Consider the following 25626-nt stretch of genomic DNA (forward strand, 5'->3'; position numbering starts at 1 on the left):
GCACCCCTCAGAGGGAGGGAGCCAACAGATGGGGAGGAGGGAATTCTGAAAACCAAAGCGATGACAGAGATGCTAAGCCTTTCCTTCACATGTCTGACATCCCTCCTCAGGCGGCCTGCAGACCAGGCGTCTGCTGGACCTTTACCACTTGATGTCCTGGCAGGCTGCCCTGGGCACTGCTAGGCAATGTGCAGGGTCACCTGGGCCTGGGGGGAGTCGCCCCCAGCCACTCCTGGTACAGCTCCTGCACATGGGCGCTGGTCTTCGAGGGCCACACCGGGATGGCAGCGTAGATGCCTTCCATCTGCAGCAGCAGTGTCATGTCTGCACGCCCGTCCTCACCTGGGCCTGACCCCTGCAGCTTAGGCATCCATGGCGCAGGCCAGGACCTCCACGAAGTGGCAGGGGAACTTGCCCCTCTACAGCTTCAGGACCACTTCTGGATGTTCTGAAAGCCGTAAACAGCCTTAAAGCGTAGCAGAACCTCTACATCCCTTTCAAGGGTGACCTCCTGGAAGTCTTTGTTCCTCAGGGTGCAGTAGGTGAGCACCCCCACGTCCTTCTTGAACAGCTCCTTGGCCATATGCCTGAAGATGTGTGCCAGGTACCTGTCAGAGCTGGCACCCTCGTGGAGCCTCACCTCCTCTTCCTTCACGTCTCCAGAGTGTCCAGGGCGGCGTTGTTCGAGGCAAGGTCACTTTGCTCCATTATCTGGACAATTTCACCTGAGGTTAACACGCAGTCAGCACCCTGGGAACATGCAAAGCTGTGGGAACATCTTCTCAAAGGGCCTCCGGTTTCTTGTCATAACACGGGCCACAATGATGTGGAAAATCTTGTCTGGGGACAGATTCTGCCATTTGGTGAAGTAATCCTTCACCAGAGAGCTCATGATCTGCTGGGGAGACTTGGCTGTGCAGAAGTTGCCGGGGGGGGCGGGGTGCCTGATGGGATGACCCAGCACGCGCTCTGCATATCAGACCCAGCCGGGGCAGGTGGAGGTCAGCATGGGTAGCCAGGGCTCTTCCTCACGGTGCTGGCAATACCAATGCACAAATTCCTTCTGACTCTCCAGGATGCTGAGTCTGCAGCTATCTTCATATCAAAGACAGTGCGCCCCAAGGCTTTTGAGGAAGCTGCAGAGCCTTCTGGATGCATCAGTGACACTGAAGCTGAATTTAGCAACAAAATAAGGCAGAGATTGAGGACACACGGACACTGCCAGCACCTTGTCCAGTGAGGTATCACATTTCTTATTAAGGTTCAGAACATGGAAGAAGTCCTTGGTGTTCTGTTGAGAAACTTGGACTCCTTCCTCTGCGGTCACACAACTGTCACACGCCAGGCAGTGACTCAGAAATATCTTGGCATCGGCCAACTTATGTAATTCTCCCTTCTCTCCGTTCTCCTGAGCCGGACTCCGGACATTGACTGCAGCATTCTCTTGGTCATCAGTTTTTGTTTTTTTACTACATTCCTTCTGTGTGCAGTGCTAACACTTCTTCTGGACCAGGGAGGGCGGGGGCCTGGCTCGAGTGACCTGGAGGAAGCACGGGGAGAGCAGTCACTGCTGGTCGCCCCTGGTGCTGCTGGTAGTATCCTTTCCTCCTTGTGGAGTGTCTAGGGAGAAGAAGCAGCCGTAGTGCCTAAGGCTAAGTTCCAGGAGGCCTGCAGTGCTGTCGGGATTGTGCCGGCAGTGGTGGTCCATTGGTGCCTGGCCTATCCTCTGGAGATTGAACCTGCAGGACTACTAAGGGAGCCAGTCCCCAGTTCCACCCTGCCTCCACCACTGATTGATTGGAGTCAGAGGGCTGGGAGGAAGGACCAAGCACTCTGCCTTCCGCCTTCCTGCTCACCAGTTGATGCTGCCACAGATTCATTAGAGCCTGAGGGACCCTGGTTCCCCCGTTAGACATCCCCTGATCAATGGAGCCTGCTGTTCAGTTGTCCATCCTGTCATTTAGGTCATGACGGCCCCTGGCTTTTTATATATTAGGATAATGAACTAACAGAAAGAGAAACTAAAAAAACAATCCCGTTTACCACTGCACCAAAAAAATTAAGATACCTAGGAATAAACTTAACTAAGGAGGCAAAAGACCTGTACTCGGAAAACTACAGGACCTTGAAAAAAGAGATAGAGGAAGACATAAACAAATGGAAGAACATACCGTGTTCATGGATTGGTAGAATCAACATCATTAAAATGTCCATACTACCCAAAGCAATTTATAGATTCAATGCAATCCCCATTCAAATACCAACGGCATATTTCACAGACCTAGAACAAACTCTCCAAAAATTCATCTGGAATAAAAAAAGACTCCAAATAGCCACAGCAATCTTGAGAAAGAAGAACAAAGTTGGAGGGATCACAATACCAGATATCAGGCTATATTACAAAGCCACTGTTCTCAAAACTGCCTGGTACTGGCACAAGAACAGACATATAGACCAATGGAAAAGAACAGAGAACTCAGAAGTCGACCCAAGCCATTATGCTCAATTAATATTTCACAAAGGAGGCAAGAGCATACAATGGAGTCAATACAGTCTCTTCAATAGATGGTGCTGGGAAAATTGGTCAGATACTTGCAAAAAAATGAAACTAGATCACCAACTTACACTATATACAAAAATAAACTCAAAATGGTTAAAGGACTTAAATGTAAGATGGGAAACCATAAAAATCTTAGAAGACTCCATAGGCAGCAAAATATCAGACATACTAATATGTCGTAGCAATATCTTTACCGATACAGCTCCTAGGGCAATGAAAACTAAGGAGAAAATAAACAAATGGGACTGTATCAAAATAAAAAGTTTCTGCACAGAAAAAGAAACCATCAACAAAACAACAAGAAAGTCCACTGCATGGGAGAACATACTTGCCAATGCTATCTCAGATAAGGGTTTAATCTCTAAAATTTACAGGGAACTCATACTACTTGACAAAAGGTAGATAAACATTCTAATCAAAAAGTGGGCAGAGGACTTAAGTAGACACTTTTCAAAAGAGAACATACAGAGGCCAAGAGGCATATGAAAACATGCTCAAAGTCACTAATAATCCAAAAGATGCAAATCAAAATGATAATGCGGTATCATCTCACACCTGTCAGAATGGCTATCATCAACAAATCAACAAATGACAAGTGCTGGCAAGGATGCAGAGAAAAAGAAATCCTCTTGCACTGCTGGTGGGAATGCAGACTGGTGCAGCCACTGTGGAGAATAGTATGGAGATTCCTCAAAAAATTAAAAATGGAACTCCCATTCGACCCAGTGATCCCACTTCTGGGAATATATCCCAAGAAACCAGAAACACCAATCAGAAAGGATATATGCACCCCTATGTTCATAGCAGCACAATTTATACAAGCTATGATTTGGAAGCAGCCTAAGTGCCCATCAGTAGATGAGTGGATTAAAAACTGTGGTACATCTACACGATGGAATACCATGCCACTATACAAAAGAAGGAACTTTTACCATTTGCAACAGCATGGATGGACCTGGAGAGCATTGTGCAAAGAAAAATAAGCCAGTCAGAGAAAGATTAATATCACATGATCTCACTCATATGTGGAATATAATAAACAACATAAACTGATGAACAAAAATAGATCTGGAGACTAAGAAACACTGATCAGACTGTCCAACCTCAGAGAGAAGGCAGGGGCGGGGAGTAAGAGATCAACCAAAGGACTTGTATGCATGCATAGCATAACCAATGGATACAGACACTGGGGCTCTGCGGGGGTTTGTCCCAGGGGTGCGAAAATGGTGTGGTGGGGTCAGTCGGAGGAAAGGAGACATATGCAATACTTTAAACAATCAAATAATAATAATAATAAAAACTCTCACCAAAGTGGGATTAAAGGGTTCATATCTCAACATAATAAAAGCCACTTTTGACAAACTTACAGCCAACATCAAACTCAATGGGCAAAAACTAAAACCATTTCCCCTATGAACAGGAACAAGACAGGGATATCCACTTTCACCACTCTTATTCAACATAGTACTGGTAGTGTTAGTCACAGCAATTAGACAAGAATAAAACATAAAAGGCATCAAAATTAGAAGGGAGGAAGTAATAAATCTCTCATTATTCATAGATCACATAATATTGTACACAAAAACTCAAAAGACTCCACCAAAAAACTATACTAGATTTAATAAATAATTTTGGCAATGTACCAGATTACAAAATTAACACCCAGAAATCGATGGCATTTTTATAATCCAAAAATCAATTTTCTGAAAGATTGGTGTTGATGGTTTCACTTCATTACATTCAATGCAATACCTATTAAATTACCAATAGCATATTTCACAGATATAGAAAAATACTCCAAAAATGTATATGGAACCAAAAAAGACCTTGAATTGCAGCAGCAATCTTGAAGAAGAAGAACAAAGTTGGAGGGATCACAATACCAGATATCAAGTAATACCACAAAACCACTATAATCAAAACAGTCTGCTACTGGCATAAGAACAGACATACACATCAATGGAACAGAACAGGGTCCTCAGAAATTAACCCAAGCCATTATACTCAATTAGTATTTATCAAAAAGGAGTCAAAACAGTCTCTTCAATAAATGGTGTTGGGAAAATTGGATAGACACATGCAAAAAAAGTGAAACTAGACCACCAATTTACATCATACACAAGAATAAACTCAAAATGAATAAAAGAATTAAATGTAAACAGGGAATCCATAAAAATCCTAGAAGAAACCGTTAGGCAGAAAAATCTCAGACATCTCTCATAACAATATGTTTACCAATAGATCTCCTAGGGCAAAGGAAACTAAACAAATGGGACTACATCAAAATAAAAAGCTTCTTCACAGCAAAAGAAACCATCAACAAAATGAAAAAGGGCCCACTTATGGCAGAACATATTTGACAATGTTAGAACTGATAAAGCATTAATATCTAAAAAATATAGGGAACTCCTACAACTTAAGAAAAGGAAGACAAACAACCCAATTAAAAAATGGGCAAATGGCATAAATAGACAGTTCTCCAAAGGGGACAATACAGATGGTCAAGAGACATGAAAAAAATGCTCAAAGTCAGTTATTATCAGGGAGATGCAAATTAAAATGACAATGAGGTATCACCTCACACCTCTCAGAATGGCTACCTTCAACAAACCAACAAAGACAAGTGCTGGCGAAGATGTGGAGAAAGGGAACTCTAGCACACTGCTGGTGGGAATGCAGACTGGTGCAGCCATTATGGGAAACACTATGGAGTTTCCTCAAAAATTACATATGGAACTGCCATTTGACCCCGTGATCCCAATTCTAGGAATATATCCTAAGAAAACCGAAACACATCAGAAAGAATGTATGTACCCCTCTGTTCATAGCTAAGATCTGGAAACAGCCCAAGTGCTCATCAGTATTTGAGTGGATAAAAAAAAGCTGTGGTACATTTACACCATGGAATACTATGCAGCTTTAAAAAATAAGAATCTCTTACCCTTTGAGACAGCATGGAGGGACCTGGAAAGTACTATGCTAGGAGAAATAAGCCAATCAGAGAAAGACAAGTCTCACATGATCTCACTCATATGGAAATCTAATGAGCAAAATAAATTGATCAACAAAATAGATCCAGAGTCATAGAAGCATGGAATAGACTGGAGGGTTGGTGGGTGGAAGAGAAGAGACCAACCAAAGAACTTGTATGCATATATGCATAACCCAAGGGCACAGACAATAGGGTGGTGAGGGTCTGGGGCAGGGGCATGCTAGAAGGGTCAATGGGGGTAAAGAGGGGAAAATATGCAATATTTTCAACAGTAAAGATTTTTAAAAAATAATATTTTGGACTATAAAGAAAAAGTGTCCCCAAATGGAGCATGGAGAAAGCAGGAGTGACAGATAGGCATCTGATGAGCAGCCCTAGGGCATTAGAGGACAACAGTTATTATTCCATTCTGAATGAACAGTAAATTTTTTCCTCTTTGTTGCCTAAGTTTGGAATGAATTCAGAAATACCATATGTGCAAAGAGTGCAAAGATAGTAATTTGTTCACTGTGCTAAAACTGGCTGCATAACATTCTCTGCTCTAAATTACTTATGAAACTTCAGTGAAACCCAGTGATATTCACACTGAGCAAGAGAGGATGACGATCACATTAAAGGTTAAAGAATGAGATACTTAGTAATTATACATATGACTTCAGACATAGAAAAAACTCTTGTCCATAAATGTACACAGAAAGTTGTGAGCAACACTTAAAAGTTAATGCAATTCTGTAATACTTTCAACAATAAAGATAAATTTAAAAAATAAAATAATTAATGCAATTCAAAAGCAGATCAGTGGTTGCCAGGCTGAGAGCAGGTGTGGGGAATGACTGTAAATAGACACGAGGGTACTTTGTAGTGAAAGTGTCCTAACGCTGGGTTGTGGTGATAGGTGCACAACTCTGCACATTTATTGAAATCATTGAATAGGACACTTAAAATGAGTAAATGTTATGGTATGTAACTATACTTTATTAAAGCTATAAACATTTATTTAAAAATTTAAAGTTAGCCCTAACCGGGTTTGCTCAGTGGATAGAGCGCCGACCTGCGGACTGAAGGGTCCCAGGTTTGATTCCAGTCAAGGGCATATACGTTGGTTGCGGGCACATCCCCAGTAGGGGGTGTGCAAGAGGCAGCTGATCGATGTTTCTCTCTCATCGATGTTTCTAACTCTCTGTAAAAAATCAATAGAATATATATTGATATATCACAGACAATAGGGTGGTGAGGGTCTGGGGCAGGGGCATGCTAGAAGGGTCAATGGAGGTAAAGAGGGGAAAATATGCAATATTTTCAACAGTAAAAATTTAAAAAAAATAATATTTTGGACTATAAAGAAAAAGTGTCCCCAAATGGAGCATGGAGAAAACAGTGTCCCCCATTGCCCCTCCACTCGATTTCCAACCCACTCCAGGCCTTCATCCCCCTACTGTCTGTGTCCATAAGTAAGATCTTTGGTTAGTCTCTTCCTGCCCTCCATCACCACTTCCCTCTGAGATTCATCAGTCTGTTCCATGCTTCCATGCCTCTGATTCTATTTTGTTCATCAGTTTATTTTGTTCATTGGAGTTGTTTATTTTGATTTTTAGATTCAAATATATCTTCCTTCCTCTCTGTAAAAAATCAATAGAATATATATTTTTTAAAAATTTAAAGTTAACATGTTTTAAAATGCAAGAGTATTCCTTTTCTCTAAAATGGCTGTATTTCTGGGTGATGAGTTACATTAAGTATGTTCTTTTTCCACTGCTAGAATGAAAATTGTTATGATAATTTTAAAAAATCAGGTGCTCTTTTTAAAATTAGTTTAAATGAATTAATTTTATAACTAAAAACCAAAATAGCAAGAAAAACCAAAGAAATTGAATCAAGACATTTCAGTAGCTTTCTTAACATTTACTACTCTTTTGGCAACCCACTCAAACTTTAGTATTGACAAGTCACCAGAATTTGATAATTTCAGAAGTATTTTTAAACTCTAGTGGGTAAAGTAGATAAAACATCACAATGACTCAAAATATTCTTACTAAAAAAGATGCAAGTAAATTTTCTTTACTCAAATCATTTTCAAAACGCATAAAATCAAGTGTGGCATTATGGTTAAGAATGTCAGTCCACCTTCATCACACATACTTGGGTGAGCCAATTACTTTTCCCTTGTTTCTGCATCTGTAAATAGAGATGAAAATAGTATCTGTGGCATAAAACTGTTGAAATGGTAAAAGGGAAATCTTTCATCAGTATCTGATACTTGAATATAAGCAGGTAAGACATGCTAGCTGCTGTTTCATTCTTGCTGATGTTATTATCCCAGGGTTGGGCTCAATATACAAGATGATTTTGTTTTTCTTTTCTACAGAGTCTCATATCCAGGAACCACTCCAGTCCTTTATTTTCCTGTATAACCAATTGCTCAGCAATGTCCATGCCAACTGCTTCCAGCTGTTGTAACCGAAAAGATCTTGCAACTTTTGATTCATTACACAATGTGTTATTGCTCATCTCCTGGCACAAAGCTGATGCTCCATCTCAGAACTAACTGGTCTGATATACTTTCCTCAGCTGGTGGTAAATCAAATTATAAGGCAAATAGGACATAGGAAAAGTCAGAGGAACAGAACCCATTTACAATGGGATCATTTACAGTAAGTATGTTCCAGATGAGAAAAGCATAAGACATAGAGATATGCGGTAATTTAAATACATAGGGTAATTATTTCTCCCTTCCAAAAAATAATTTTAACAACTTGAAAACAGTGTTATTAGAGTTGCTGACCATCAAAACATATAATTTCCTCTTGGTCTTCCCTTCATTCTCTTGTGTCTCAAAATGTATGTATGTATAAGGTAGAAATCCCCAAAGTCATGCTTCCATACTTTTTAATTAACTTATTTATTTATTATTTATCTATTTATTTTAAAAATATTTATTGTTAAGAGTATTTCAGATGCCTCCACTTTTCCTCCCATTGCCCCTCCACTCGATTCCCAATCCACTCCAGGCCCTACTGTCTGTGTCCATAAGTAAGATCTTTGGTTAGTCTCTTCCTGCCCTCCATCACCACTTCCCTCTGAGATTCATCAGTCTGTTCCATGCTTCCATGCCTCTGATTTTATTTTGTTCATCAGTTTATTTTGTTCATTGGAGTTGTTTATTTTGATTTTTAGATTCAATTGTTGATAGATATGTATTTGTTTCCATTTTATTGTTCATATTTTTTATTTCTCCCTCTTCTCCTCATGCTCCTGCTTCTGCTTCTGCTTAAAGAATGCCCTTCAACATTCCATGTAATACTGGTTTGGTGGTGATAAACTCCTTTAGCTTTTTCTTGTTTGTGATGCTCCTAATCTGACCTTGAATTCTCAATGAGAGCTTTGCTGGGTAGAGCAATCTTATTTGCAGGTCCTTGCTATTCATCACTTTGAATATTTCCTGCTACTCCCTTCTGGCCTGAAAAGTTTCTGTTAAGAAATCAGCTGACAGTCATATGGGTGTTCCCTTGTAGATAGCTAACTGCTTTTCTCTTGCTGCTTTTAAGATTTTCTCATTGTCTTTAACCCTTGGCATTGTTATTATAATGTGTCTTTGTGTGGTCCTCTTTGGGTTCCTCTTATTTGGGACTCTCTGTGCTTCCTAGACTTGTAAGTCTGTTTCTTTCACCAGGTAGGGGAAGTTTTCTGTCATTATTTATTCAAATAGGTTTTTAATATCTTTCTCTCTCTCTTCTCTTTCTGGCACCCCATGATGCGAATGTTGGTACACCTTAAGTTTTCCCAGAGGCTCCTTACACTGTCCTCATATTTTTGGATTCTTTTTTCTTTTTGCTCTCCTAATTGGGTGCTTTTTGCTTCCTCATATTCTGCATTGTTGATTTTATTCTCAGATTCCTCTACTCTACTGTTGAATTCCTGTAAATTATTCTTTATTTCGAGGGTGTTTGCTTAATTTCTGGCTGGCCCCTTTTCATGTCTTAAATTCTCACTAAGATTCTTGAAAGTCTCATAAAGATCCTTGAATAACCGTATAACCATGGTTTTGAACTCTATATCCAAAAGTTTGCTTTCTTCCATTTCTTTCATCTGTGATGTTTCTTAGTCTCCTCATTTTGGTTGCTTCCTGTGTTTGTTTCTATGTATTTGGTAGAGCTGCTATGTCTCCTGGAATTGGTAGAGTGGCCTTGTGTAGTAACTGTCCTGTAGGGTCCAGTGGCTCAGCCTCCCCTGGGCACTCTAGGTGTGTCCCTGTGTGGACTATGTAGTCTTCTAGTTGAGCCCTGATTGCTCACTGGGAGGAATTGATCTCAAGGCCAATTGGCTGTGAGAACCAGCTGTGGCTACAGTTGGAGAGCTGCTGTTAAGGAAACACCCCTATGGAGCAGTACTTGCTCTAGTGGGGCTTTGATGCTCACTGAGTCTGCCCCTTAAGTGTGTTGGTTGTGGATATGTAGAATTGTAATTTGGTATGGTCTGGTGCTGTCCACCAGGTGCACTGGCTCTAGGGCCTCCAAGGAGGTGCAAAGTCAGCCACTGCCTGGGGCCATCCAGCAGGAGCTATGTGTATTGGGCTTGGAGGTGCCCAGGTGAGGCCCAACTGTGATGCAAGGCAGGCTCATGCTAGTGCAGGGTCTTGGACCTTGTACTGATAGGTTTGGGGCATGCTGACCCAGTTCCAGCTTGTTTGAGAGATTTTAGCAAAGTCTGAAGCCTGGGCAAGGATAGGCCATTCATATGCAAAAGCTGCTGCAAACAGGTTGGGTGGGGCTGCATATTGGATGGGGCAGGGTCCCAGGGAATCCCCAGGGCAGAGCAAACAAATATGGCTGCCAGCCCTGCCATCAGGGAGGTCCCAGCACAGGAACAATGAACCCTGAGAGCACCTCCATCTGGGAGAAAGCTGCCCCCAATTTCCTGCCCCAATTCCAGACAATCCTATTCCTCCTCATATGTGTCTGGGTCCCCCAGAGCCTCGCCCTGGCACTAGAGTTCAGAGAAAGCAGGACCTTGTAAGTTTAGTTCATGCACCAGCCCTTTAAAAGGAACACCTGGGTCTCCAGCAGCCTCTGTATCACTGAGCCATTATCTCCACTGGTTTTTATAGCCCATAGTTATGGGGACTTCTCTTCCCAAGTCTGAACCATGGGTTGGGGGAGCTGGTGCAGGGCTGGGGCCCCTTGCTCCTCACAGGAGGCCTCTGCAGGGATGTTCTCCCTCCGAATTAAAAAAAACGGCACACATGGGTACTGATACAGCCTATTCTGCGCCTCTGCCCCTTCTACCAGTTTCAGTGTGCTTTCCTCTTTACTTCTCTAGTTGTAGGACTTCCATTCAGCCAGCTTTCAGGTGGTTCTGAATGGTGGTTATTCTGTGTTTTAGTTGCAATTTTTATGTGGTTGTTGGAGGTGGTGAGTACAGGCATTTACCTACACCGCCATCTTGGTTCTCTCTCATACTTTTTTATAATCTTGTAAAGTCTTGAAAATAACTTTCCTTTCACTTTGACTGATGCAAGAAAATGAATCGTAATTTTACAGATCTGACTGATAGCACACCTCATTGGGATAGTGTAGGCTAGTAAAGTTGAGGGCTAGTATAGTTAGTATTATCAAAGCTTCTAGCCTGGCCAGTGTGGCTCAGTGTTTTCATGTCAACCCATAAAGGAGGTCATGGTTCAGTTCCCAGTCAGGGCACATGTCCGGATTGCAGGCTTGATCCCTAGTAGGTGGTGTGCAAGAGGCAGCCGGTCAATGATTCTCTCTCATCATTGATGTTTCTATCTCTCTCTCCCTCTCCCTTCCTCTCTGAAATTAATGAAAATATATAAAAACAAACAAACAAAAAACAACAAAGCTTCTAAATTATGCCATGCACTTTGAGGACAGGGACTAATTTAAATTTAAGGCTGTTTACTAGCAACTTGGTACACAAAAGTAGGCTTTTACCATTACTCTGATTCTAAATGTGCTGAAGTGTTATTAATTAAACTATAAAATAGAACATGTATTTTAATTATTTAAAATATGAAGGTAATATTGCTTAAGAGTGTTTTGACAGTCACATCTGCAAACAATGCAAGGACATAAATAAAATGAACTTTTCAATCATCTCCTAGACATTTGAACATGAAAGTATAAGTTCTCTACTAGTGAATTCAGGAAATCCATAAAGGATTTTGATTCCCCTTACGACCCTCCGGAGGAACTGGTCCAAGTCTTCTAACTACCCAACACCTGGTACAGAGCTGATGCTCAGTAGATGTCTACTAATCTAACAATTAACAAGAATATATGCATTCTCAATATTAAAAACACTTGAAATGTTAAAACAAGACGATCTTAGTAGAACCCAGATGAAACTTGAACCAATTTGGCAAAATTAAAGATGACTCTGAGAATAGTCTGTTCACTTCACAGACCTTGTAGGCCTTTGTTTCTATGGCCACTATAATCAATGGGCACTGCACAATAATAATAATGTGTGAGATTAGATTTCCTCCCCTAAAAGTATCCCAGAGGCATCATCATATGATATTCTGAGATCTTCTCTTTTCCTATAAGGTTAATAACTGTTGCCAATGACAACAAGAGTTCAATAAATGGTTGTGTGTGTTTTTTTAAATACACATCGGCTGAATCTACCAATGTGACATGAAATGTAGATAAAGGAAAAAAGGAATTTTTGCTATAGAAGAAAACAATGATGTTATTAAGAAACAAAATGGCCAACATATCTGTACAAATCTTTTCACAGGACACCAATCCCAGAAAAGTCCTGAGAAATATGTAATTTTATTTTCTCAAGGACCATTGCATCAACCAATGACAGAAATGAACCTTCTACTGCTTCTCCATATAGAAACCCCACTTATTTTTAGAGCTTATTATTTCCCCCCAATTTGGAGATTTAACCTCAGAGATAGAGTTGACCTTCTCATTTAAAAAGTCCCTGTTGGTGGGGTCACTGGGCATTGTGTGGTTGTTTGCAAGGCCACAACTGCCTAAGTGGAGTGGAGTCACTGCCAGCTGCTGTTGAATTAAATATGCGACATCTCCTCCATCTTTTAGTCTCCTAGGCTGCACTGTAAGTAAACCACCCCAATTCTGATTACTTCACAGCAGTTTACCTTATCCATTATTGTTCTCAACAGCCAAGGATTTAAGACTCTTTGCCACTAAATCTCTAGGCATGATAGCTGGAAATTATTTTCAAAATTTACCCCTCCATTTCCTGTATATATTAAAAACTATGCTATGTTCCTCCATGCTGTGAATTTTCTCTTGCATAAGGGTTCTGCCTGACAGTGTTGGATATCTCAAATCAGCTCACAAAAGAGTTTAAATTACTTACAGTCATCCCATGAAAGCTATCCAGAACATGAGGAAAAGATTAAATCTGTGCAGCCTATTGCGGAAATCATATACTTAATCTCTTCATCAGGTCAGCATTTCCACATTCTCCATGCAGGAAATTCTCCAACCTCCACACTTACAGGCAGCCCATTGAGGTTAGACTACAGTGGGCATACATTTCATACTAATGAACTGGCTGTTTTCCAGAATATCGTTGATGGCAATCATATCTTACCATCTGATGTTAATATTGACATTGAGAGGATGTTAATGAAACTGCTACATTAGCTAAAATTAATGTTAATTCCATCTACCATGTAACAGCCACAGCTTTACCATCTTTAGGTCTTTGGATTTTTTATGATCCATTCACAGTGTTCAGTCACCTAAACAGTGATTCCCCAACTTCAATGTAAATATGAATCACATGAGGATCTTGTTAAAATGCAGATTCTAATTTAGTGGCCTAGGGGGGCCTAAGAGTCTGTATTTCTACAATCGCGCTGGTGGCATTACTGCTGCTGCCCTCAAACCACTCTTGGTAGCAAAGTTTTTAAGAAAATGGGTAGAGCATATACCTGAGCATATAGTAGAACTTCTTAAGACTTTTTTCTGTTGTATAACTAATTACCAGCTCCCAAACTATTACTCTGAAAAAGCATCAAAAATAAAAATCTACTTTTTAAAAAAGATAATGCTTGCTTTGAATTATTTTCTTCCTATGAGATATTTTAAAAATAAAATATTGATTTTAGTTTACTACCTGCCAAAGTATGTTTAGTTCATGGTATTCCAAGTATAGAAAAAGAGAGATTGGAAATATTTATCCAAAGGACACTCCTAGCCCTATCATTCTGTGGTTCTACTGATCAGAATCTGAACCACAAGTTAAATCAATAAATGTCACTTAATAAATACTAAACATCTAATAAGGGCAGTCAAGAATAGAGAAGTCATGAAATAAAGCAAAATATCAGTTAAGCAGGTTTTCTAGAGAGAAAATCAGGATAATTAAGAAGGAGTAGCAATAGCTATGAGAAGCATTCATGTACCTGCGATATACATTACCATTTTTAATGTCATTTTTTTTCAATATTTCAATATTTTAAAATGTTTTATATAAATATGCACATATAAATAAATTCCATTTTAAAAAGAATATAAAAGTCAATAAAGTATTGTCTTCTTTCTCCAAGATGTTTTGGTCTTACATAAGTGCACCAATTGTTATAACACAAAGCAGAAGTGACTAAGCATGGAAAGAGAATTATCTTGTGTTTTTTCCCTCAAGGAGAAACTCCTAATGGACAATCGTAATTAGGCTCTTGTTGACCAAAAAAGCCTATGCTACCTAGTATTTATGAGTAATGCTAGACTTATTTCATCAGACACCTTTTGAAATATGTCTATACTTTTTTCCAAGAGGGTTCTAAATTCTGAGATATGTTTAGCTTCCAATAACTGGTTACATTGAACAACATCTCAAAAATCATGCTCCAGCCATAAGGAAGAGCACATAAGAGAAGTTCTGCAGAATAATTACTAGAGAGGAAAGCAAACTGGACAACTTACCTTCCGAGGATCTTAATCTGGGCAATAAAACAAAGTTAAAGAGGAGATGGCTTAATAATTTTAAGACATTTCTCACATGAATGTACATAGTATCTTATGAAATTATAAGCAAGAAATTAAATTGTATACAGAGTAAGATATAAATTTATAAAGAAAAAAGCAAAGGAAATAAGCCAAAATATTAACAAGAGCCATCTTGTCAATGATACTATAAATCAATTTAATTTATCTTAATATTTACTCATTTGCTTCAAAATTCTTTACAATGATCATATATTAATCTTACAATGAAAAAAGCTAATTAAAACCAAAATCTTCCATTTGTCCTTTTCTTTCTATGGAATGTTGTTTACAACATGGTTCAGATTTAAAATTGGATTTTTTAAGTTCCATTTAATTTCTGAACCTTCCTCTTTCATTTAATTTAATTTCAAGGATTTAAACTTATCAGAAAAGTCTGCTGTAATATGTTGTACTCTAGCAGCACAAACTCCCAGACACTGCAGGTTTGTGTATCTCAAATCATTGGGCCAAACGCTATTCATGTGAATCTCTTATTGACCTCTCACCAGTTTTTAAATTCATAGAGTATATTAATTAGCTGGATGGCTAAAACAATGCCAGGAAGATTTAGAGCAATTCTCTTGACTCAGATGGTGAATATTTTCTAACAGACTGTCTATTGTTTCCCTGTAGGATACAAGTTCTTTCTACAAAGAAAATGCTCTAAAGTTTGATGTGTTTTTGGTGTGTGTTTTTAAGTTATCCTAGAGTCATTAATGAAGCAGGAGTCTAAGCTAGAAAAGAAATACTATGATGAGCACCTCACATACCATGGCAGAGAGTACCACCAGGGTGATCAGTCAGCTCCTAAATGGTCAGGGCCTGTTAATACTTTGGAAGCACTGCACTAAAGGTGTAGCCCATGGCAAACTAGTCAATCGTCCAGTCATTTAGACATTCAATTAAACAAACATTTACCAGGTCAGGTCCTAGAGATACAGAAGCAAATAGAACACTGTCCCAGCCTTATCCTATGAATTCTGATGAGAGAGACAGGCATGTCAATAGTCAACAGGCAGCATAATCAAGAATTGTGGGCCTACCTACAATGGACAGTTAGCAGAGCCCCAGGAGATGGAACTGTCAGTTCCACATGGGGAAGTCAGAAATTGTTTCATAGATGAGGCCACCCTTGAGCTGAGTCTTGAGAAATGAGAAGGTCCTGGCTTTGCAGAGCTGTGGTGATGATGCAATGGGATGTATGAGTTTGTCACATGGATTGTTTCATTAAATCATCATGACAACTTATAAAGCAGGCATTATCATTATTCCTATTATACAGATGAGAAAACTGAGACGTAACCAAGAATTAACTCTTCCCAATGGGAGAATGGACTACACTATGGCTAGGGGTAGAGGACAGACTTCAACTTAAGTCTATCAATCTTAAATCTATGTTTGAACCTAGTCTATAAAAACTAGTGTTTTCCCTCTACATTATGCTATACATATATCTATGCTAAAATTACAGCATATCTAAGCATAGTCAATATATAGGATTTTGAAACTTAAATAATCAGTTAAGGGGGGAACTAACGTTAAGTTTCCAGGCCTGAATGACAAACTCAATCCAGCTAGATTGTTCAGACTGAAATCTGAGCACAGGCCCAACTGGCTTGAAAGTCCAAGTTCTTTTACTCACTCGAACATGTTCCCTGAGGGAAGAGGAGGCTTATAGGCTAAATTGGGGCTCTCAGCCTTTGCAAAAGCAGAAGTCACCACAAGAAGTTGATCCCAAAGCCCTCAGTCTTATAAAAGTGGCCAAACTGCCTGAAGCATATAGTGGGGGTGCTTTGGGGAACACATCTTCAGTTCTACAGTGGGACACTCTAGAATTCATTTTAAAATAAATTAGAATTCAATTTACATAAAATTCACTTTTGCTGAAACTAATCTGAGCCTTAAAAATATAAATCACTGTAGGTGCCCATAATTTATTGCTTTGTCAGAGAAGCTCAGACTGTTAGAAAAAGACTTAACTCTTCCCAATTTGAGGGAATTAATATCTACATAAGGACAGGTATTGCTTATAAGTCATGAAAATCAACCAAAGGTATGTAACAGAAAATGGCACATTCTATTCTGGACACGTTAACTCCCTAAGCAAAGTATCATAATTATTCTTCAGCTCCTTTTTCTTTGAAAACAAGTAAGATTTTCCATAAATTCAGAGCTCTAGCAAATCTTGAGAATAGTTTAACATATGCTCTAAGCTTTTGTAGGACTTTTTAATTTGGCATTTTAAAATGTAAGCTAAATTATTTGTATCAACTGTGTGTGTGTTTTTTTACATCAATTGCAAACAAAACTAAAAGGTGTCACATTCACTCACAACATAGATAACACTAAAAAAATCTGTATACCAAGAATAAAGGGTTTAAATATACTTAAAGGAAAAAGGTTAATTAAAGCTATTTTATTGTTAAAATAGCCACTACTACCAACAGCTACAGAAAATCTCCTTTTCCAGTCCAACCAAATCATATCACATCCTAAATTCCTTCTTTTTCATTTGGAAACCTCTGTTTTTCACATTTTCTATGCTCATTAATTGCCATAGCCAACACCAGCTATAGCAGTAATTTGTACCACTTTTTTAACCTGTAAGGGGAAGAAATATCCTGAACTCTCCAAACTCAAATGTGAGCCAAATTATTTTTACTTCAGATTAGAATTAGGTAGTAAAAACCAAAGGAAAAGCAAAGATCATTTTGTGAAATCTGATTGATAGATTCCTATTGATCATCATGACCAAACTCATATACTAGCTACCTAAAATAAATAAGTGCAATTATGACTCATTTACAAGCATCTTTTGAGCTTTATGTTTATAAAAGGGAAAGGGATTTAATAATCAAAACATAGAGAGAAGGCATAGTAAAAAATTAATTTATTGAAAACTACTGGGACTTCCTTTACTTGGCAGCTGCTATGGGCTGAATGTTTGTGTCTCCAAAAATTCATATATTGAAACATAATTCCCAACATAGGAGACAGGGCCTTTGAGGGGTAATTAGGTCATGTGAGTGAACAGGATTAGTACCCCTACGAAAAATGCCCCAGAGCTCCCTAGCCTTTCCTGTCATGAGAAAATACTACAAAAAAGTGGCTATGAACCAGAAAGTGGATTCTCACCAGGCCAAATCTGCTAGCACCTTGATATTGCACTTCCAGAGTCCAGAACTGTGACAAATAAATTTCTGTTATACATACGCCACCCAGTCTGTGGTATCTGCTATAGCAGCCCGAATGGACTAAGTATCTATGATGCCTGTTGTCACAGTTTACCATCTAAATCAGTTTATGGGTATCTTTACTTTGGCTGAGTGATTCCCAGTGTTTTCCATATTAAGAAGGCAATAGATTGTTTGCTCAGTCTAGGATGTTAGCAGTGGTGGGTTTTACAAAGTTCATGACATGTGAAATGCCTATAAGATAAAAATATATCAGCCTTGAGTGAGTTTTTCCTCTGCTACTAAAATATGATGTTATTTTGTACAGATCTTCAATGTTGATGAGTAGATAAGATGGGAATGTGCATGCATTTTCCACTTGAAGAGCAATCTAGTTTATCAATACTGATATATGATTTCGATTCTATTTTGATACATATTTTTTTAAATATATTTTTATTAATTTCAGAGAAGAAGGGAGAAGGAGAGAGCAAGAGAAACATCAATGATGAGAATCATTGGTCCGCTGCCTCCTGCACGCCTCACACTGGGGATTGAGTCCGCAACCAGGGGATATGCCCTGACCTGGAATCAAACCGTTACCTCCTAGTTCACAGGTCAACGCTTAGCCACTGAGCCACGCCAGCCTGGCTCGATACTATTTTGAATTCTTACTATATTTCAGTGAAGAAGGGGGAATCTTTGGGAAGTGCCTTTTCTTTGATCTTCACAGTATAAGTTGCCTACTTAGGCACTAGCTGTTTGAAGACCTGCTGTGGTTTATGTTTCTAAGCAAGGATTCAGGAATCACAGATTTAGAAGACTTAACAGCTCAAGGTAGCCATATTAGTTGTTCCCAAAAAGGAAGTTAGCAGATATGCAGGTATATCTTTGCTGCAAATCTTATATCTTTTGAGATTATTTTAATCACTTACAAAAATAGTCACACTCTAAATGATCTCTGGGAGTAGCTGCCTGGCAGAGTGAGTGAATGACCCATAGACAATCCCAACATCCATTGCCTGGATGTGACAAGAGGGAATGATTATCACACCCTACAAAGCCTCCCCTCAGCTGTGGAGAAAGGGGTTGGAATTGTAACCTTCAGCTGGAAAATGACCTCTTTGCTTCTTTGGGGGCCCTTAGTCAAGGCCCAGATAAGCAATACATCACTAAAATCAAGACACACCAAATATTTATTTGATCTCCCAGCCAGGCCAGTAAAAGTTCCTGATCACATGGTGAGCAGAAGCCCCCTGAAGGATGTGAGGAGGGGGTAAAAGGGCAGCAACCTTTCATTGAAGCTTCAATGGCCTAATAAGAAAATGGAGTTGAAATTATTAGAATTTCCTCACAAATAGGCCACTCATGAGTCACCAGGGTCCTGTGCAGAAACTGCAGTTCCCTGCAAAATGTCTTCTAAGTGGTGCAGCATTTCCAATACAAGGATTCCTTATCTCAGCCAAAAAACACAAAACAGTGCTATGTAATTAACTATTAGATTAGGGCTTAAAGCAAACCCAAGAGGCTGAATGGAGCAGGAATGAATGAGAATGGCACGGGGTCTGTACCCTCCAGTGCCATCTCAGCATAACATATTACCAGCAGGCACGGCTCTCACAGTGCCATTGCCAGGAACCCTAGCATCACTGATGGATACATCTATAGGCTGCATGAAGATAATATGAAAAGCTTGCATAGCTTCCTCTCTACTCATTTACACAAAGCACCGAAGCTATTGATTTTTAAAAAACAATTTTATTTTCTCAATCCAAAAAAAAAAATCGCCTTTAAAAACTACTGGGCACTAGATTTCCCATGTCATTTATGGAGTTGATACAAGGATTCAGTTACACTATTAAAAAAAGAAAGAGATAGAACAAGCAATCTTAAAGGTGATGTCCTATGCCCATTGTGGCATATGGACCCCTATGCCACAATGGGCAATGTAAGGTGGTGGCAGCAGCATGTATCATCCTTCCTACGGCAGAGCATCATGACACAGGAAGCCCTGGGTTTTTTCTAAGAGAATTATCAGGCCTTGGTTTCTGCAAGGATGTCAATGAATCCTAACTGCTCATGGAGGCAGATTTTCTCTTCTGAAGAGAAACAATTCTAAAGACTCCTGGGGTACATGAGGAAACATCTTTGTTCCTCCTGGGAACCCAGGCAAAATGTTTTATATTCTTTCCACTTTATCATCCAATTCCTCTGCAGCTTTCCACTATTCTTGCTTCATATTCATATACACGAATGATCAGAAAGAGAACATGCCACAATGGAGGAAACTTCACCACAACAGCAAACCGAATGCTCAACTAAAAAAAAAACACAAACAAAAAAAAACCAGTTGAAATCTCAGAGGAAAGGCGTGGTTGGGGGAGGAGGGTGAAGGGATATTAGCTCAAGAATTTATATGTTTACTAGAAGCCCACTGCACGAAGATTCATGCAATAAGCCTTCCTTCCCCTGGCTGCCGGCACCGGTTTTCCTCTGGCACTCGGGACCCAGGCCTTTGGTCCAGTCACAGCGAGGCTTGGCTTCAGTCTTCTTAAGTCTTCAGTCTTCAGTCTTCAGTCTTCAGTCCGGCCAGAGTTTTCAGGCTTCGCTCTGCACCTGCATACTCATCCGATTGGCTCCAGAGTGACACCAATTTGCACGTTCCTCTTTTATTAGTGTAGATAGAGGCCTGGTGCATGGATGGGGGCTGACTGGTTTTCCCTGAAGGGTGTCCCGGATCAGGGTGGGGGGTCCCACTGGGGTGCCTGGCCAGCCGGGGTGAGGGGCTGAGGGCTGTTTTCAGGCTGGCCACCCCCCCCTTCAGGGTGGAGATCCCTGCTGGGGTGTCTGGCCAGCCTGGGTGAGGGGCTGATGGCTGTTTGCAGGCTGGCCACAGCCCCTTCAGGATGGGGAGGGTTCCACTGGGGTGCCTGACCAGCCTGGGTGAGGGGCTAAGGGCTGTTTTCAGGCTGGCCAACCCCCTTCAGGGTGGGGAAGTCCTGCTGGGGTGCCTGGCCAGCCTTGGTGAGGTGCTGATGGCCATTTTCAGGCTGGCCACGCCCCCCAGCGACCCAAGCTCCCAGCCTCTCCTTTTTTTCTTTTTCTTTTTTCTGGGATTTATTTATCTTCTATAATTGAAACTTTGTAGCCTTGAGCAGAGCCCAGGGCAGGTGGGAAGCATGGCTTCCTCCATCATCAGGGGCAACCCAAGCCTCCTGCTCGCTCCAGCTCTGTGGCCACTGCCATCTTAGTTGGGTTAATTTGCATACTCATTCTTAATTGGCTGGTGGGCATGGCTTGAGCATAGCGGAGGGATGGTTAATTTGCATGTTTCTATTTTATTATATAGGAGATGCATAACCCATGGACACAATAGTGCGGTGAAGGCTTGAGGGACGACGAGAGGTGGAGGGGGTCAATGGGGAAAAAAGGGAACATCTATAATACTTTCAACAATAAAGATAAATATAAAATACTAACAATAATAGTTGAGTACAACTGTCAGTAGAACGACTGCAGGAGAAAAATAGAGAAAATCTTTCAGATGATTTTTTTGGACACATTATCCACTTGAAAAGTCTTCTTAATACCTTTACTTCTGTTTGGTTCTTTAATATAATCTGCTATGGTACAGTGGTTATGAGCACAAGCTCTGAAGAGAGACTGGTTCAAATGCCAACTCCGCCATTTATATCTATGTGGTCTTAGACATGTTAGTTTTTTTTTAGCATGTGTATTTTTGTTGTTGTTTTTTACAAATTCTGTGCCTTAGTATCTTGTTCTGTTAAGTAGGGATAAAAATCAAGCTGTGAAGATTAGACATGCTAACACATAGAAAGCATTTAGAATAATGCTCAAGCCCTGGCTAGTGTGTCTCAATTGGTTGAGCATTATCCCCTGAACCACAAGGTTGCCAGTTCAATTCCAGGTCAGGGCACATGCCCAGGTTGCAGGTTCAGTCCCTGGTCAGAGTGTGTACAGGAGGCAACCAATGAATGTTTTTCTCTCACATCATTTATCTTTTTCCCTCTCCATTCCTCTCTCTCTAAAAATCAATAAAAACATATTAAAAAGATAGAATAATGTTCAATAAAGTTATCATATTATTATTATAGTTCAAAATTGTTTTTATATGTATTATCATAGTTGATCCCTCAAGGATCCTATGAAATGGAGGTGATCATTTTAGCTGTATTTTACTGATGAGTATAATGAGACTCAATTAGGGTCATTTGCTAAAAACATAAATAATCTGTGGCTGAATCAAAGTTTGAATCTTAGTATTTTAACATTAAACCTTGATTTTCCCCCCATTACATTGGATTATTAAACCATAGCAAAACCAGCCATACACTACATATAAATTCCTAAAAAGAATAAAACTATTAAGAACATCAAAATATCTATTTTAGAAACTCATTCTTAAACACACGAATGATCAGTTAATGTAAGAGTTTACTAAAATAGCTAAAGCTGACTTTTAAAATCAGTGTGTAGCAATTTGAAACCTACAAAATTCTGAAGTGAATAGGGAGGGAGAAGATTTATCAATATGTAATCTTTGCTGTAAATTTTACTTTTTATGAAAACAGTTAAACTCCCATTCTGAGAAAATTCAATACACAAAAATGCAGAACTACAAAATGGTTGAGTCACGCATTATAGAGGGAACCTTAAATGTTTAAATACGAAACCTTACCATTTTATTGTTGCTCTAACTGACCAGGCAGTAGTGGACTTTTTGATTACTGATATATTGGTGACATTCAGGCTATTACCCTCTTAGAACTAGAAAATGGGTGTTGCATTCCACAGAATCCTTATCCACAAGAAACTTGGGGGAAGTTTTAGGAGACAAGCAGAAGATTGGCGAGTATAAATGAATAACTGGCAGTTATTCCTTTTTTCCTAATAAATTTTATAATTTAGAGCATTTGAATGGATCCTTAGGGGAAGAATTCTTTCACAACTAACATTCTTTCTAGTATTTGCATCTATTTCTATTCATAGTTTGAATGTGTTAACCTTCAAGAACTTATATTATTCTATTTAATAAGTACAACCATTTAATTTATGAATCTAGTTTTTATTTTTAATACTTTATATACAAATCATTCAAATTATCCTTCAAAATAATTTTTAAAAATCATTTGGACAGATCCACATTAAAAACTAATTTCAAGCAAAAATAGTATGCTAAAAGCTATGATCTTAACCAAAAAGATACTGGCAAACTCTCATAGACTAGCGAATCTCACTGTACCTATGTCAGTGTTTTTTTATTCAACACACCATCAGGGTCTGTCAAACCTTTACAAAAGTCCACATAACACTTTCTTTAAATTCATCTGAGCACCTCACATTAAAATATCCACTCATCTGGCATGAACATACAATGGAGTCAAGACAGTCTCTTCAATAAATGGTGTTGGGAAAATTGGACAGATACATGCAAAAAGAAAATAAACTAGACCACCAACTTACACCATACACAAAAATAAACTCAAAATGGATAAAGGACTTAAATGTAAGACGGGAAACCATAAAAATATTAGAGGAATCCAAAGGCAACAAAATCTCAGACATATGCCGAAGCAATTTCTTCACCGATACAGCTCCTAAGGCATTGGAAACTAAAGAGAAAATAAACAAATGGGACTACATCAAAATAAAAAAGCTTCTGCACAGCAAAAGAAACCATCAACAAAACAACAAGAAAGCCCACTGCATGTAAGAACATATTTGCCAATGTTATCACCGATAAGGGTTTCATCTCCAACATTTGTAGGGAACTCATACAACTTAACAAAAGGAAGATAAACAATCCAATCAAAAAATGGGCAAAGGACCTAAATAGACACTTTTCAAAAGAGGACATTCAGAAAGCCAAGAGACATATGAAAACATGCTCAAAGTCACTAATCATCCAAGAGATGCAAATCAAAACAACAATGAGGTATCATCTCACACCTGTCAGAATGGCTATCATCAACAAATCAACAAACGACAAGTGCTGGAGAGGATGCAGAGAAAAGGGAACACTCATGCACTGCATTCCCAAGAATGCAGACTGGTGCAGCCACTATGTTAGACAGTATGGAGTTTCCTCAAAAAGTTAAAAATGGAACTCCCATTTGACCCAGTGATCCCACTTCTAGGAATATATCCCAAGAAACCAGAAACACCAATCAGAAAGGATATATGCATCCCTATGTTCACAGCAACACAATTTACCATAGCGAAGATCTAGGAAGAGCCTAAGTGCCCATCAGCAGATGAGTGGATTAGAAACCTGTGGTACATCTACACAATGGAATACTATGCTGCTGTAAAAAAGAAGGAATTCTTACCATTTGCAACAGCATGGATGGAACTGGAGAGCATTAAGCTAAGTGAAATAAGCCAGTCAACGAAAGAAAAATACCACATGATCTCACTCATTTATGGATTATAGAGACCATTATAAACTGATGAACAAAAATAGATACAGAGGCGGAGCAGCATCGAACAGACTGTCAAACTACAACGGGAAGGTCGGGGAAGGTTGGGGGTGGAAGGGGGGGGGGGCGGTAAGAGATCAACCGAAGGACTAGTATGCATGCATATAAGCATAACCAATGGACACAAGACACTGGGGGGTAGGGGAGGCTGGGGGAATGTCAAGGGGGGAAAAAAGGAGACATATGTAATACTCTTTGTAATACTTTAAGCAATAAAACAAAATATAAAAAAAAATCCACTCATCCAAGTCAACTGATATGTATTCCGTAGCTGAAGAGACTCCCTTCATTTTAACCCTTTGCACTCCGAACCATTCTGGACATTGGCTACCAGCTACTCGATGCTACTTTGCGGCGGAAACGTGCATTTACAGACCCTCGTATTATTTAGTATAATTTTGGAACCAAGTAACGTATTATAATGATATTGGACTTATATGAATTGGGTGACATCGAGGAATGTATATTTGCAAAAAAAATATTTTATTGTTTATAATTTTGTACAGTATGATAAGTTTGGTAACACTCCCCAATATGCATTGCAGGCTGATTAGTGCATGTTTGACAGTAATAAGTGGTTTGACGCCTGCCACCAGGTGTTTTCCTGTTAGAACACACAATGCAGTCCCGTTTTCTTTGTCCCACATCGGGAATATGTAGTTTATTGTTTAATCCGACACAAAACCCGCTGACATTTCTTGTATATATCTTAGTAATTTTACGATATTTTGATTTAATTTCTTGTGCCATTTCAAGATAAAACTTCAGGGAAACATGCATGTCTCAAAAAGTTGCGTTGAAATAACTCAATTCCCCGTAATCACTAATAAACTGCAATGTCCCCTGAGAGGGGACATCCGAGTGATATGTTAGAATTCCGATGTCCCCTGAGAAGGGACAGCGGAGTGCAAAGGGTTAATTCTGAAATTATGTTTTCAAAACAAGATGTATAATGTTTTAGAAATATGCCATCAGATGGAAATACTTTATTCCTTAGATATGCACTCAAAATCTATAAAATTTAAATAAATCTCACTAGTAAACATTACTAATACAGTAAATTTTATAAAATATTATGTAGGCCAAAGATAGAATTTAGATTTTTCTCTACTGGTCAGAGCTTATCTCCAAATCTCAGACATGCTCAAGGCTATAAGAGATTACTATATGACAAAATTGAAAATAGATGGCTAAAAAGCACCATTATGTTAAGCAATTCATAACTGAAAAAGTAGAAATCTCTGAGTAATCATTTAAGCTAGAGAAATGGGCATTTTTACTTTAGTCCTATGGTTAATCCTGTCTTAACACTATCCTTGGACTGGTTTGAGACCAGCACCTATGTATTTGTTGATTAAATGACCCAACTCTCTAAACATCAGTAAATGTATGTTTCAGATTCCCACCACATGCC

The 25626-nt window shown here is 39.3% G+C and overlaps 1 protein-coding gene and 1 pseudogene across 1 annotated transcript in view; both read right to left on the reverse strand.

The window, feature by feature from the left end:
• Nucleotides 1-25626, reverse strand: part of LOC102440557 (serine/threonine-protein kinase DCLK1) — a 518233-nt gene that overhangs the window by 469619 nt on the left and 22988 nt on the right. The window lies entirely within an intron of this gene.
• On the reverse strand, nucleotides 197-1916 carry LOC102419559 (annotated as a pseudogene).

This window comes from Myotis lucifugus, unplaced genomic scaffold (genome assembly GCF_000147115.1).
Source record: "Myotis lucifugus unplaced genomic scaffold, Myoluc2.0 scaffold_7, whole genome shotgun sequence".
Lineage (NCBI taxonomy): Eukaryota > Metazoa > Chordata > Mammalia > Chiroptera > Vespertilionidae > Myotis > Myotis lucifugus.